Source organism: Nycticebus coucang, chromosome 20, assembly GCF_027406575.1.
Source record: "Nycticebus coucang isolate mNycCou1 chromosome 20, mNycCou1.pri, whole genome shotgun sequence".
Taxonomy (NCBI): Eukaryota; Metazoa; Chordata; class Mammalia; order Primates; family Lorisidae; genus Nycticebus; species Nycticebus coucang.
Genome location: NC_069799.1, coordinates 42,039,993 through 42,056,517, shown reverse-complemented (window position 1 = coordinate 42,056,517; position 16,525 = coordinate 42,039,993). Strand labels below are relative to the sequence as shown.

General features: G+C 42.0%; 1 pseudogene; it reads right to left on the bottom strand.

The window, feature by feature from the left end:
- Positions 1 to 3,331: 3,331 nt before the first annotated feature.
- LOC128572262 (type III endosome membrane protein TEMP-like) lies at positions 3,332 to 3,849 on the bottom strand (annotated as a pseudogene).
- Positions 3,850 to 16,525: the final 12,676 nt, after the last annotated feature.

The following is a 16,525-nucleotide window of genomic DNA, read 5'->3' as shown; positions in this document are numbered from 1 at the left end:
ACCAGCAGCCCCAATCTTCTTTCCCCAGTGACTTCCCTTGTGGCACATGTGCCTTCAATTACACAAATTGTTTCACGTCCAGAAGGCCACAAAATATGAATGCACAGTATGTGCTAGACCAATACCCAAAGCCATTGCTTGAATAAAGATACTTTTATTGCCAGTCACTAAATTGCTGTATTTGAAATGTCTCAAACAAATGCTTTGTGACGGTGTCATGCCAAACGTACCCACACAAACAGAAAGACAACGCTACTTAAGAAAACAAAGTGCTAACAGCCACCATGCTCTGATTGGAGCCACATGGTGCTCGGGGCTGCCACGGGCCGCCTTTTCCACCAAAATTAACTTGGAACATTTCCTCCTTCCCTGGACGGCACCTACCTCCCCCATTTTCTTCCCGCTTCAGATTCAGGACACATTATAAAACACTCGGATGATCTTTAAAATCATGGTGATCAAATATTTATTTAACCCCCATAGAGAACTGATGTATGGTAGAACTTCTGTAAGTTGACCACCCAAGGGACTGTAACAAACTGGTCAACATACAGAGGTGGTCAGCATAGGGAACTAGGCCTAACACCTCTGTACATGTGATGCATGTCCAGGCTATGAAAATTAGGTCAACTAAAGGAGGTAGTCAGTATAGGGAAGTGGTCAACTATGGAGGGTCTACTGTATTTTGTGTGTGTGTGTGTGTGTGTGTGCAGTTTTTGGCTGGAGCCAGGTTTGAACCTACCACCTCCGGTATACGGGGCTGGCGCCCTACTCCTTGAGCCATAGGCGCCACCCAAGGTCTACTGTATTTTTAAATCCCCAAGCTATCAAGACTAAAGTTTATCTGTTCAAATAAAGACCCATCCAACTCCAGCCATAATCTATATCAAGTTAAGTTTTAAGGGTGTATGAGGGCACCTGAGTGGCTGCCTAGAGCCTTGGCCATGGAGTTGTCCTCCTTCATGTGAACTTATGGGAGGAGCCAAGATGCTTCATGAAGCTGCAGAGAGATAAACCCTGAGATTCTTCTCACCTGGAATGCAGGCAACAGACGCCCCAGCCTCAGCTTATGGGGGGTGGCGGTGGGGGAATGAAACCATGAAAATGCATTTTGCATCGGAAGAGGCTGAGATATGACCTTTATTTATGTCCAAGACTCCCAGACATCCAAAGACAGGAAAGAAAGAGTAAGACTGAGATCTAATAGACGCCACAAACCAAACTGTTCCTGCCCTTACCATCTGGAATCCAAAGGACGGCTTACGACAAGGTTTCACATTAGCATGGGAAATGAACGTATTTCAACCACAAGACAATGAAGCATTCGTCCCATTGAATGTCAAATGTTCAATATTTAGGACCACATCAAAGCAGAGTTTTGGGTTTTTTGTTTTTATGTCTTTGTTTTTTTTTTTTGTTTGTTTGTTTTTGAGACAGTCTCACTATGTCACCCTGGGTAGAGTGTCGTGGTGTCACAGCTCACAGCAACCTCAAACTCTTGGGCTTAAGCAATTCTTTTGTCTCAGTCTCCCAAGTAGCTGGGACTACAGGTGCCCACCACAACGTCCGGCTAGTTTTGGGGTGTAGTTGTCATTGTTGTTTGGTAGCCCAGGCTAGGTTTGAACCCGCCAGCTCAATTGTATGTGGATGGTGCCCTAGCCGCTGAGCTACAAGCGCTGAGCCAAAGCAGAGTTTGTTGTTTGTTTTTTTTAATTGCCTTTTCCTTGTCTTGAACAGAGAATCCGTGTTTGCTGCGCTGCAGAATTGAGCAGCACAGAAGATGTAATATAGGAAAAAGCTATCTGAGGACAGCCGGGACATTTGTTTATGTGCCCCATGGCCTGGCAATATTTGCTGCAAATGAGCATCCTGTAAAGACAGTGCCCTGCCCCAACAGCCCAGGAGTGTAGATCGCACAGCCCCCCGAAGCCATAAATGAGCACCATATCCTAAGTGCTCTCATGGGAGCACCTGTTACATTTACACCTCCATTCTCACCGTAATGCCTCTCTGCCCCTTGGCCTCCTGTAAATGCCTGGACTTTTCCTGCACTTCAAGGGTAGTTAGGAACTGCTCATCTGTTACAGAAAAGAACTCAAGGATAACTACTCCACACCAAAAAAACATATGGTCCAATTTCCTGGAAGAAAGGATGGAAGGAATGAAGTTCAAAGGGTGCTCAATTTATTTTTAGAGAAAAAGAAAAAGTATTGAACAGCGGAGTAAGTTGACTGAATTGTTCTGAAGAATAATTTTAAAAGACAGGTGCACTAGACCAGGTGTGGTATTTCTTGAAACAAGATCCCATTTAAAAAAAGAAAAAAATCTCAAAAAGGAAATACATGTCAATGTGTCATCCCCTTGACCGTAGAAGCAACAAGGTTAACCATCTACCCCACTAGCCCCTTTTCACCACCTCTCCAGGCCCTTCTCCTGCAGCCAGACAAAATGCAGAGATGAATAATGTCTCTCTCCATTGGCTGAAACCTTTCCACTTTCACCCAGTCTGGAATTTATTCACCCATCCAAAAGAGCTTTCAAATACCTCTCATTATACCAAAGCATAATATAAAAACACAAAAGCTGTGGGCAAATACAGAGAAAGAGAGAGCTTCTGGACCCAGCAAATAAAGAAGCAGTTCCCAGGCTTCAGTCATGGGTGGCCCAGGATCTGGAGAGCCTCCCTGAGAGTGTGTCTGTATGGATTTAGCCCTGAACATGAACTTGGAGCAAGAGAAGAGGAAAGGGTTTCCTCTGGCTGCTTCTAAGGGCCCTGCTATAGGAAGGACACATGCCAGGGCCAAAGACAGAATTGCACAAGTCCCACAGAAGAACAAATCTGCTGGGCTCAAAAAAGGGGACATATGGCCTGGATTCTAATGGAACCTGGTTTTTTGTTTTGTTTTGTTTTATTCAAAGTGACAATGCATTTATTAATCCTTGTGAAGAACATAATATATTATAACCAGAATATCCACTTTATTGATAGGAAAAAATTTCATTAAGAAGCTTAGTGCTGTTTTTCACCTGCTCATGTGTTATCTGGGCACATTTGAAATGCTGGCAGGTAGGCAGGCCGCATGGCACCTACTGACTACATTTTTCATTACTGTCATAGAGGATTTAGGCAGAGCATTACCAAGCAGAAGGGCATGGAAAAACTACATGGGGTGGGGCATGGGGAATAGCAAACATTTAGTTACACAGGGAGTGGTAAGAAAGGAGATCAAGAGTCCCAGAAGTGAATCACAGGAGGTCTTTTCCCACACTCGGGCTAAGTATTTGTTAGGCTTTATCCTGAAAACAACAGGGAGCCATTGAGGGTTATAGAGCAAGAGAGGAGTCATTGTCACTTTGGTGGCTAATATCAGAGAAGGAAGGATGGTCTTCCCTTGGGCAAACTTTAAGCCCTCGCTGCCTCTGTCCCTGAGGCTCAAGGCTCCCACATAGTAGCCTCTGTTCTTAGCTATTACTCACGGAGGAAGGGGGCAGTGTCCAAAAATTGGGGCTCAGAGGGAGAAGTGGTCCCTGCTACCCTCTGTCGTCCCCAGCTCACCAGCTCCAGGCTGAATGTAATTGTCATCGATGAAGCCATCATCATCCTCATCTTCAACCAACTCTGGGTGGTTCCCCTCCCTGTCTCAGGCAGTGGGCGGTGCCTATAACTGACATAGTATCAGCTGAAGTGGCATTTGGCAGCAAGTGCAATGAGGAGAGAGAGGACCATGGCCTCCAGCACAACACCTACCAGCACTGGCCATGCCTGGACCCCAGTGCCTGGTCCAGGGGCTATAGCTGATGCCGTGGGGAGCTCCAAGGCCCCACAATGGTTTGGTTTGTCCCATTCATGGAGGGCCTGATGAAACTGGTGAACCTTGGCCTTGGCCAGAAAGAGCCCAGGCTCCAAGGAGACCTTTTAGATACCAGTCCTGGAGAAGCAGCAGATAGAGCTGGTGAGTGTCTGCAGGAGGAGCACCCAGCTCCAGGGAGTCCCTAGAAGCAGAGTAGCCAGGCTTCAGGAACCGTGCACAGTCTATGGAGTAGCTTCTGGTTGGGGTTGGCAGAACCTCTGGAACCTGTTTTTATACCCAAACGTAACCTCCACATTCTCGCCTATTCCAACTGAAAAGAAATTGAGCTTCTTTGGGGAGAGGAGGAGGAAAATCCTGATAAATGGTGCTACCTCCTGAATTGGGACACAGATCAATTTATTTATTGCATAAATGACATTTTAACTATATAGAAACTGCATGTAATTCTCATTGCATTAATGCTGCAGTCTCCAACACCCAGTATGGGTGGTACTGGTCCCTGGCTTGTTAGGAACTGGGCTGCACAGCAGTAGGTGAGTGGTGGGTGAGAGAGCCAAGCTTCATTTGTGTTTACAGCTGCTCTCCGTCACTCGCATCACAGCCTGAACCCCACCTGCTGTCAGCTCAGCTGCAGCATTAGTCTCATGGGAGCCCAAACCCTCCTGCAAACTGCGCATGTGAGGGATCTAGGTTGCATGCTCCTTATGAGAATCTAATGCTTTCTACCCCCTGCCCCATCTGTGGAAAAATCATCTTCCATGAAACTGGTCTCTGGCGCCAAAAAGATTTTGGATCACTTTATGAATGGGTTCAGTCACTTGTCAATTGTTGCCTGCAGTGAAGATCTTGGCTGGGCGAGGTGGCTCATGCTAATAATCCTAGCACTCTGAGAGGCCAAGGCAGGAGGATCCCATGAGCTCAGGAGTTCAAGACCATCCTGAGCAAGAGCAAGACCCCATCTCTACTAAAAATAGAAAAATTAGCCAGACACTGTGGTAGGTGCCTGTATTCCCAGCTACTCGGGAGGCTGAGGAGGAGGCTCACTTAAACCCAGGAGTCTGAGGTTGCTGTGAGCTAGGCTGATGCCATAGCACTCCAGCCTGGGCAACAGAGTAAGACTCTATTTAAAAAAAAAAAAAAAAAGGTGGCTGTCTTTGTGGGGTTGGCTCTTACCATCAAAATTCTATCACCCTAATAGGGAGACAGGTGGGTAGCTCTGCTGATGAACGGCCCAGGCTGACCTCAGTCTGCACGCACCACACCCAGTATCTAGGCAGATGAGAAATGTACCTGGTCAATAACTAATTAGATTACTCTTCTCCTGAATTCCTGAACAGTCTGGGAGCATAGGCTTTTTGCCTCAGCTATCACCTCACAAGAGCCTGGGGTCCTTCACTGCGACCTTCGCCTCCCAAGCACAACCCTTCACAGAGAAGGACCTCCCTGGGGGCACGCCATACTATCTTTGTGCCTCAAACCTTTCACCCAAGTCACTCCCCCAATTCCCAGAACCGTGACTTCTACGTGACTGGCACCCAATAAATATTTATTGAAGTCCATCTGCTGTAACCTTCTTCATGCTAGCATTTGACAGTGCTAAACATCTAAGCCAGTCATCTTGAGAATAACAAAAACTGTTTTCCTAAGGAGAAAGCATGTTTTCCAATGACACTCGTGAGCTTTTTCTGATTGCAAAAGTAATGCATATTCATTATAGAAATTTGGGAAATTCAGAAAAGCATAAATAAAAAGTACAATGATGAATAATCCCATCATTTACAAAAGAACCGCCGCTAACATTTTGATGCTTATTCTTCTGAGTTTTTCTGGATGCCTCTATATACATATATTATAACCCTGGGATCACAGTGATTACTATTTTTAATTCTTATAACTTATTAGCTCTGTCATACACATTTTTAAATATTCTTGAAGAACTTGAGTTCTAATGGTTGCAATGTGTTCCACCATATGGATGTTCCAGCGTTCTGTAATTTTACAAATTTCCTTTGTTGGGTATTTTGGTTACTTCCAATGTTTTACTATTATAAATAAAGCTTCATTGACCATCCTAGTACATAAATCTTTGCACCCATTCTAATGATTTCCGTATGTGAAATTCTTAGAAGTGGAATTGCTCAAAGACTAAAAACCGAGACTGTTTTAAGGATAAAAAATGATATGCAGGCTAGAATCTGACTTTATCCACTTGAAGAAGTGAGAACCAGGTGGCGATCTCTTGGCATCAAGGCACAATTTTTGCACTCCAACTTGCTCAGTTTATGGACCTGCTGTCTCCCTGTCTAGCAAAAGATCATCTTCTGTTCAGAGTCAGTGCCATGTAATGAAAGGAGACTTGGCCATGAAGTCAGATAGGCCTGTGTTTTAATCCCAGTGCCTCTGTTTATTGGCCATGTGCCCTGAGCTAACAGACTGAACTCTACTCTATAAATATGAAATTAAAAATAAGGCCACTGGACCAGGCATGGTGGTTCACGCCTGCAATCCTAGTACTCCAGGAGGCCAAGGTGTGTAGAACTCAAGAGTTCATGACCAGCCTGAGCAAGAGCAAGACCCTGTGTCTACTAAAAGTAGAAAAATTAGCCAGGCCTTGTGGCAGGTGCCTGTAGTCCCAGCTACTCAGGAGACTGAGGCAGAAGGATCACTTAAGCCCAGGAGTTTAAGATTGCAGTGAGCTAGGCTGATGCTACTGCACTCTAGCCTGGGGCAAGAGAATAAGACTTTGTCTCAAAAATGATAATGATAATAATAATCATAAGGCTACTATGTCAGAGAATGCTAGCTGACTACCCAAAATTTGTTATACCTTTCTTTTTCTTTTCTTTTTTTTTTTTGTAGAGACAGAGTCTCACTTTATGGCCCTCGGTAGAGTGCCGAGGCATCACACAGCTCACAGCAACCTCCAACTCTTGGGCTTAAGTGATTCTTTTGCCTCAGCCTCCCGAGTAGCTGGGACTACAGGCTCCCACCACAACGCCCGGCTATCTTTTGGTTGCAGTTTGGCCGGGGCCGAGTTTGAACCCGCCACCCTCAGTATATGGGGCCGGTGCCCTACCCACTGAGCCACCCATACCTTTCTTTTTCACTATCAGTCCTGTTTTTCATTTGAAGAGGCACCATCCCTAGTAAATTTATGACAAAGTTTATCTTAAAGTTAGCTGTGGCCTCATATTAGAACTTAGTCATAAGATATAGAGAAAAATTATTATGGAAAAATCCTCTTGCATCCTTTCCTTCCTTGGAATGAAGATGTGATGGCTGGAGCTCCCGCAGTCATCTTGTGATCTTGCAATGAAATCACACTCTGAAATTGAAATATTGGAAAAGAAATATATGGAAAATATTGAAAAACAAAAGCTAGTGTCTGAGACCCTAGTGCTACCATGGAGCTACAACCTCGGCCTTGGAATGACTCATTTGCACTGCTTTAGCTAAGAGAATAGCTAATTTTGTAGTATAGCTAACATTGTTTTCAACTTTCTTTTATAGGAAGCCGAACCTAATCCTAACTGATGAGTATGCACTTATTATATAGTCACTGTGAGGATAAAATCATTTATTAATATACGTGGCACATAGTAGACTCTCGGCAAAGGTTACTTCCCTTTTTATACAGTTGTATCTGGTTTTCATTGCCCAAGCATACTGCTAGTCTATCAATCCTCTCTTATTTTCCTTTTTACCTATAATAGAAAGCTACAAAAGGACCTCCCCTTCTGACTTGTGGCTGAGAATCTTTCCCCGGTAATTTTGGCAGTTTATCTTCCAGCATCAATTTCTCCTTCTTGCCCCCATTTATTACTTCCCAACTTGAAGCCTAGTTTTCCATTGATTTCCTGGAATTTCAGGACTCACATTCCTCTCTTAGGGACACCAAAACCAATTCTGATTTTTTCAGTAATTAACTCAAAAAAGTACTCACAATATTTATCATCAAGACATAATCATTAATCATACATTACTCCAAATAGCTATCACATACTTGGACATATTTGTGCCTGAAGTTATAATTTACAGTTTGGATTACCTTGACCAGATCTGGCAAATTTCCTAGACTTCAGTCAACTTTCTTTTCCATGTGGAAATCAGAAAAATACATAATTGCGGGCGGCGCCTGTGGCTCAAGGAGTAGGGCGCTGGTCCCATATGCCGGAGGTGGCGGGTTCAAACCTAGCCCCGACCAAAAAACAAAAAACAAACAAACAAAAAAATACATAATTGCTCTTCCTGAAGTACTGAAGAGGCACCGACCTCTCTGTCTCTGGCCCTTTTCTCTTAGTGAAGTGGGAATCTGACACTATAACAGGGCAGAGCCTAATTCTTGAATGGTTGAAACTAAATTAATTTAACCCATCACCAAGTAATTTGACTAAATTTAATCCCTTGTGAAATAAAAAGCAAAGCAATTGTTCGAATTCAAAAAGTACCTTCAAATTTGTTTGCAAATACATATGCAATTAGAAGTGAGACTAAATTACGCTTAATGGTGAAAAATTGGAAACACTTTACATGCAGCAGGGGGTCTATAGATGAGGTTACAGTCATAGATAGAGCTATCAGTTACAAAAGTTTCATTTATAAAACAGGTAATAACAGGGTGGCGCCTGTGGCTCAAAGGAGTAGGGCACCGGCCCCATATGCCGGAGGTGGTAGGTTCAAGCCCAGCCCTGGCCAAAAACTGCAAAAAAAAAAGTAATAACAAAGAAAACAGTTGTAATAGGAGGAGAAAAATTAAATATGCAAATGGCATAAACAACACGACCACTCTGTCCTTCCTCATCTCTGATATCTGCTGATTTTTTTTTTCAGGTGTTTCTATGCATTTATGGAACATTTTGGGACTCGGATGACCCCCTTTCTTTCCACCCTACCTCATCTCAGTCTTCGTGGCTGGCACGGTTGTGCTAGTGCAATAGGCATCCACTGGCCTGGTCTCCAGATCACTGATTTCTGGAATTCCAATGGTACTCCCTTCCTACTTAGCAACCTACTTCTGTGATCACTCTGGATTTCACTAAATGAAATGGTTTCGGTCTTCTAAGAGGCTTTTGGCCTATTGGTCTCTTTCCCTCTTATCCTGTGAAACCTTCCTCTTTGGCTGACCAAACACCAGACACGGCTCTCTCATTCTACTCCTGAATACTGAGGAGATGTATCCAACCACACACGTTGGTGTTGAGTCGTGGTTTCCCCTTCACCTAAGCTCAGTACTTTCTGAGTGTTCCAATACGTTCCTATACCTAACTCCATCAGCAAATAATAATAATAATAGTAAACAATTAAAACATCGTATTTACCATTGCTCCACTTCTCACTGCTTTGCGACACAGCACAACCAGGTCCTTCTTCTATCTCACATTCACCCAATACCCTTGTTGGGGTGTTTGAGTCCACTTTGTCTCACTTTTCGGAATGCTCCTCTATCAGTGACTAGCAATTTGTAGTTTCAAATTGTCCTCATCAGCAATTTTTGTTGGCATCAAAACTACTGATTTGCTTTCAACTCAAAAAGATGTGTTTTCTTCATGTCCATTCCAGCTGTCCAGCTACCCAAAAGAATTACCTACACTTGGACTCAGATTTTACTGCCTTTTCACTCAACTTCTCAAGTCCGGCCTTTCTCCCCAAAAGCCCTCTTTCGAAGATTACTAAGTACCATCTTGTTGCTAAACGCAATGGGAAAACATCAATCTTAATCGAATCGACTATTCTGTAGACATGAATATACTTTTTTTGTCGAATTGGGCTTGTAACGTTTTGGGGTTTAGTTTTGGTAGCAGCTTTAGAAAAATATAATTCACATACAATATGATTCACCCATTTCAAGTTCACAAGGCAGTGTTTGGGGGTTTGTTTGTTTTTGTATACTTGGAGTTGTGCAAACATCACCACAATCAATTTTAGAACATTTTCATCGCCTCAAGAAAGAAAGCTCATGGCTGGGCATGGTGGCTCACACCTATAATCCTAGGACTCTGGAAGGCTGAGACAGCCGGATTGCTTGAGCTCAGGGGTTGGAGAGCAGCTAGAGCAAGTGCAAGACCCATCTCTATTAAAAGTAGAAAAGTGGTGGCACGTGCCTATAGTCCCAGCTACTCGCCAAGATCACTTGAACCTAGTTCAAGGTTGCTATGAGCTAGGCTGATGCCATGGCACTCTAGCTGGGACAACAGAGTGAGACTCTGTCTCCAAAAAAGAAAAGAAAGAACTGTCATACCCTCTAGAGGTCACCCTCATTCCCTTCATCCCCCTGTCCAGCCCCAGGCAACCATTAATCTACTTTCTACCACCATAGTTCTGCCTATTCTGGACATTTCACATAAATTGAATAAAAAATCATATAATATATTTATTTTTTGTAATGACTTTTAACTTAACAGAATGTTTTCAAGGTTCATCCATACTGGGTCGTGGATCAGTATCATGGCCAAGCAACATTCTCTTGTCTGAAGATAGTACATTTTATCTGTTTATTCATTGATGGATATAGGGTGATGTCCATTTGGGGGCTATTATGAATAATGCTACTAGGAACATTTGTGTCCAAGTTTTGGTGTGGATATGTGTTTTCTCGTATGTTGAGTCTATACCTAGTAGTGGAATTGCTGATCATATAGTAACTCTACATTCAACCTTTTGAAGAACTAACAGACTGTCTTCCACGTGGCTACTCCACTGAACCTTCTCACCAGCAGCGTGTGAGGATCCCAATTTCTCCATGTCCTCATCAACACTTTCATTATCTGTCTTTTTATCATTAGCCATTTAGGTGATAATGAAGTGGTTTCTCACAGGCATTTTAATTTCCATTTTCCTGATGGCTAAAGATGTTGGACAATGGTTTTGTTTGTCTTTTTATTGTTGAGTTGTTAGACACAAATCTCTCATCAAATGTATAATTTGAAACTTTTTTCCTCCTATTCTGTGGGCTGTGGTTTCACCTTCTTAATGTTGTCCTTTCAAGGACAAACGTATTTAATTTTTATGAAGTCCAATTTATTTTTCTTTTTTGTTGTTTATGCGTTGGTATATATCTAAGAAACACTACCCAATCTGAGGTGACAAAAATTTTCCCTATGTTTTCTTTATAAGTTTTTATAGTTTTAGCTGTTAAATTTAACACCATGATCTATTTTGAGTTAATTTTTGCATCTACCGTGAGGTAAGGTTTGGCCTTGATACTCTTGAGGCTTGAAACTCTCTCTCTCTCCCTCTTTTTTTTTTTTTATTAAATCATAGCTGTGTACATTAATGCAATTATGGAGTACAATGTGTTGGTTTTATATACAATTTGAAATACTTTCATCAAGCTAGTTAACATAGCCTTCCCCGCATTTTCTTAGTTATTGTGTTAAGATATTTACATTCTATACTTGGTAAATTTAACATGTACCCTTGTAAAATGCACCATAGGTGTGGTCCCACCAATGACCCTCCCTCCACCCATCCTCCCCAGTTCTCTCCCCTCTCCCTCCTCCCTCCCCTTCATCTTGGGTTGTAGTTGGGTTATAGCTTTCATATGGAAGTGTGGGTGTTTATAAATTGGTTTCATAGTAGGGCTGAGTACATTGGATACTTTTTCTTCCATCATTGAGATCCTTTGCTAAGAAGAGTATGTTCCAGCTCCATCCATGTAAACATGAAAGAGATAAAATCTCCATGTTTTTTTAAGGCTGCGTAATATTCCATGGTGTACATATACCACAATTTATTAATCCATTCGTGGGTCGATGGGCACTTGGGCTTCTTCCACGACTTAGCAATTATGAATTGGGCTCCAAACATCTTTGTTATAAAGTGATTTTGGTCTTCTGGATATATACCTAGTAGAGAAATTGCAGGATCAAATGGCAGGTCTATTTTTAGATCCCTACATGATCTCCAAACTTCTTTCCAAAAGGAACATATTAATTTGCATTCCCACCAGCAGTGCAGAAGTGTTCCCTTTTCTCCACATCCATGTCAACATGTACGGTTTGGGGATTTTGTGATGTGGGCTACTCTTACTGAAGTTAGATGATATCTCAAAGTGATTTTGATTTGCATTTCTCTAATGAGCATTTTTTTCACATGTCTGTAGGCCGTGCACCTGTCTTCTTCAAAGAAGTTTCTATTTAAGTCCCTTGCCCACCCCGAGATGGGATCACTTGTTCTTTTCTTGCTAATACATTTGAGTTCTCTGTGGATTCTGGTTATTAAACCTTTGTTGGAGACATAACCTGCAAATATCCTCTCCCATTCTGAGGGCTGTCTGCTTGTTTTATGTACTATGTTCTTGGCTGTGCAGAAGCTTTTTAGTTTGATCAGATCCTAGTAATGTATTTTTGGTGTTGCTTCAATTGCCCTGGGGGGTCCTCCTCATAAAATATTCCCCCAGGCTGATTTCTTCAAGTGTTTTCCCTGCACTTTCTTCTAGTATTTTTATAGTTTCATGAGACTTGAAATTCTCTTGGCCTTTAAGACTAGGTTTCTTATAGTTTTCACCCATCTCACTTCAAACTCGCTTAATTTCTACAAAAAAGAGTTTCCTCTCCAATGTCATTGGGCCCCAGGTGTCTATTATAATTATTTGTTCAATTGTGACTCTCTAATTGTAAGAGTGAGAACAGAAATTTCCTCATTTGACCTATTCACCAAAGCCTCTGATAAAGTCTAAAACTCTGTGGGTATTATGCATGTTTATGGCAAACTCAAAAATGACATCAGGACAAAACTCTGAAAGTAGAACACAGAATGTATACACGTATGTGTACGTGTGTGTGTGTATATATATTTACATACATGTACACATATACATACACCTAAATATAGCTAAATACCATGACTTCTTTCTATTCCTTGTGTTTTCGATAATAAAGATAGGTGGAGATCATAGGAAAGTATCTGTATTCAAGTAAAAGATGGAAAACAGATACTTTTTTTTTTTTTTGTAGAAACAGAGTCTCACTTTATGGCCCTCGGTAGAGTGCCGTGGCCTCACACAGCTCACAGCTCCTGGGCTTAAGCGATTCTCTTGCCTCAGCCTCCCGAGTAGCTGGGACTACAGGCGCCCGCCACAACACCCGGCTATTTTTTGGTTGCAGTTTGGCCCAGGCCGGGTTTGAACCCGCCACCCTTGGTATATGGGGCCGGCGCCTTACTGACTGAGCCACAGGCGCCACCCGGAAAACAGATACTTTCAATTCGCATTTCTCTGATGAGCATTTTTCGTGTGTCTGTAGGCCATGCACTTGTCTTCTTCAAAGAAGTTTACCAATACAGATACTTTGGAAAGTATTTGTATTCAAGTAAAAGATGGAAAGGAGTTAAAACTTTTGGCAAGAAAATTATGACACTAACAACCTCTCTCGATTATGAGCTCTAATGTGAGCATGTAACTGAAAGCAAATTTCACTAAAAGAACTATACAAATTTTGTATAAAGTAAAGCTCCACAAACCTCAGATACTGATGCCCTACTCATCAACTAGTAAATTCTGAGCTCCTTTAGGGTAGGGCCCATTTTGTGTATATCCCCAGCAACAGTGCCTGGCATGTAGCTCACCTTAATTCTTTTATTTATTCAACCAATGTGTCTTGAGTAGTGATGATGTTCCAGAAACTATGCACCATTCTGGAAGATATAGAAGCAGGAAGAACATAGTCATTGTCGTTACACGCTACTGTTCAGTTGAAATAGAGAATATTTACCGGGAAAAATTGAATCTCTTGGTGTTCTTGACAAGCTACTTTTTTAGACAGTCAATTCTAATGACGATATCATATGGTTTGAGCAATTTTTAAGGCAGCTGAAGAAAAATTAAGGAAATATTATCAAAATGAATACCTGTTTGATTTTTTTTTTTTTTGAGACAGAGTCTCACTTTATCACCCTTGGTAGAGTGTCATCACATCACAGCTCACAGCAACCTCCAACTCCTGGGCTTAAGCGATTCTCTTGCCTCAGCCTCCCCAGTAGCTGGGACTACAAGCACCCGCCACAACGCCTGACTATTTTTTGTTGTTGTTGTTGCGGTTTGGCTGGGGCTGAACCCACCACCATCGGTATATGGGGCCGGCGCCCTGCTCACTGAGCCACAGGTGTCGCCCCAACCTGTTTGATATTTTAGGGTACCTAGTTCAGACTCTGTAAGGAGTAAAGAGGTAAGTAAGACTCATCCCCTGACCTAAGTGCAAAAGTGAGTGAGAAAGGGGGGTTGCAGATATCTATACAGATAACTCTGGACCAAAGCAGGTATGGGAAATGCTGTGTAATGGAGGTTCAGGGGAGGGCAGGATTCTGAGAAGAGTGTCATGTGGTCTAAAGGAGGTTTCTGCTCATGTCTGTCTGTCTGGCAACTTAGGTAGCAACAGCTGTACAAACAGACTTGAGTATCCGTGCCTGCACAGACTGTTTCGGCCTCTCTGCAAGAATGAGATGATGGTGGCTTAAGAGAGATCAGGCCATGCTGAGGTGCCCATGAATGTGCAGGGTAAGACCCAGGTATGTGTGAGTTTTCAATTTCTTCCCATATATACGAGATCAGCACCACAGGGCAAGAAGGAAACCCAGAGACCATCTTGTTCCAACATCTTTCCTGGTGCATCACTGTTTAATTGAAGCTGTGTCCATCCATGTTCAAAGATAAATATCCTTTACCATCTACCTTTCAGGAGACCCATGGACTTTGGAAGTTATCCACCCTTGAAGGAAAAGTGGAAGACTTCTGAAGTTATCCACCCTTAAAAGAAAACTGGAAGAAATGAACATTCAATTAAATATAACTCAAACAATCTGTTTTATCAAAGCAGGTTGATCATAAATCAGAAGGCTAGGTGGAGTCTAAATCACAGAAATGAGACAGGAACTTGGCAATGGCCCCATCTTGGCAGGCTGTTGTACCAGGTCTACATGAGGTCAATATGATAATTCATTTCCTGAAATTACTTCATTCTGCTGTCTGTAACCAAACAGTTATTTATCTTCACGTAGAGGAGCATATCACTTCGGGGTAAAATTGATATTTGGAAATCAAACTTTATTTGATTTCTGTTACTGTACGGTACAACTTAACTCTTTTACAGAGAAACATTTAGTAAATACTCAAAAACTAGGATTCTGTCTCAAAGAAAAAAAAGGAAGAAGAAGAAAGGAAGAAAAAGAAAAAATCCTTTTATGTTGCCTTTTCTGTAACATAGTAATTGCATGGGCTGGATAGTTCTCTACAAAAGAAATAAAGAAAATTCCCACTACGGTCAGCAGATAATGTTTGCACTAAGGCAAGTTCCAAAAATTTGAGTGGTAAAAGTCTTTATGCTGCCAAGTCAGACTGCTGGAGGTCAATTTTAACTTCCTCTCAAATTATAGTAATTAATAACAGGGTTTTTTTTTTTTCCTCCTCTTATTGACCCAGGCATAAATGCAGGCTTGAAAAATAGCCAAAACAGATCTCCACGATGCTCTGAAGTTTTCCTCTATGGCATCAATGTAAGCCTTATTCCAGATTTCTGGCAAAGCTCATCTCAGTTGCCTTTCTCCAGCAAAGTGGGCCTACGCACACTGTAAAATAAACTCAGAGAATGTTCAGCAATCTGCTGATGGAGGTGCTTGCTAAGTGAGCATCGCCCTCCCCTCCATAAGCTAAAGTGTGATCATTTCCTCGTTCACCTCCTTTGCATTGTCTAATAAGAGATGTACAGCCTCAGAACTGTATCTGAAGCTATGAATTGATTAGATCTTCACAATAAGAAGTCAGGTCAAGTCTGGATGTGTTTAGGGCTTGCATATTAAATGAAACAATATAGCATATATATTATTCGAAGACTTTGATGAAATGCTTTATTTATAAACATTCTAGTATTTATTCACTAAACATTTATCAAATATCAAGAAGGCAAGGTAAGAACATTACAGTTTGGTAGGAGAAGATAAACTTTATGTAGAATGAGGGGCTGGATGTGTTCTAAGGTAAATGAATAGAGAGAGAAATCTATTCTGTCTTGGACCAGAGGCTGTACTCTCAGTATATAAAAAAACATTGGGAGGAGAATCTAACAGGTGGTCCTACAAACATCATGCCTTAATCAAATATGAAGGCTTTTGGCCGGGCACAGTGCCTCACACCTGTAATCCTAGCACTCTGGGAGGCTGAGGCAGGTGGATTGCTTGAGTTGGGGAGCTCAAGACCAACCTGAGCAGGAACAAGATGCTGTCTCTACTAAAAATAGGAAAACTATCCAGGTGTTGTGGTGGGTACCTGTAGTCCCAGCTATTAGGGAGGCTGAGGCAAGAGAATTGCTGAAGTCCAAGAGTTTGAGGTTAAGCTATGATACTACAGTATTCCGGCATGGGCAGTAGAGTAAGACTCTGTCTTAAAAACACAATAACAACGAACAACCATGAAGGCTTTCAAATGATGACATCTTTCGCAGAGATACAAAACAGTTTTTCTTTTTAACTGAAAGTGTGTTTGGAATAACCCAGGTGGTAATTACACTGGAAACTCTTCCCCATCCCTCCCCTCCAAAAAGAGAGATCTTATTTTATGCAGATGCAATGGCATCATCCAGACTTTCTTGCTCTCTGTGCAAAGAGCCCACCTTTCTACATTATATGCTGCAGGTGAGCTAATGATAATCTCCTCTCCTTTCTTTTGAGGATGAAAATGACAGCTCTACCTAACACAAGGCATTGCCATCTGTATGCATTAGAGG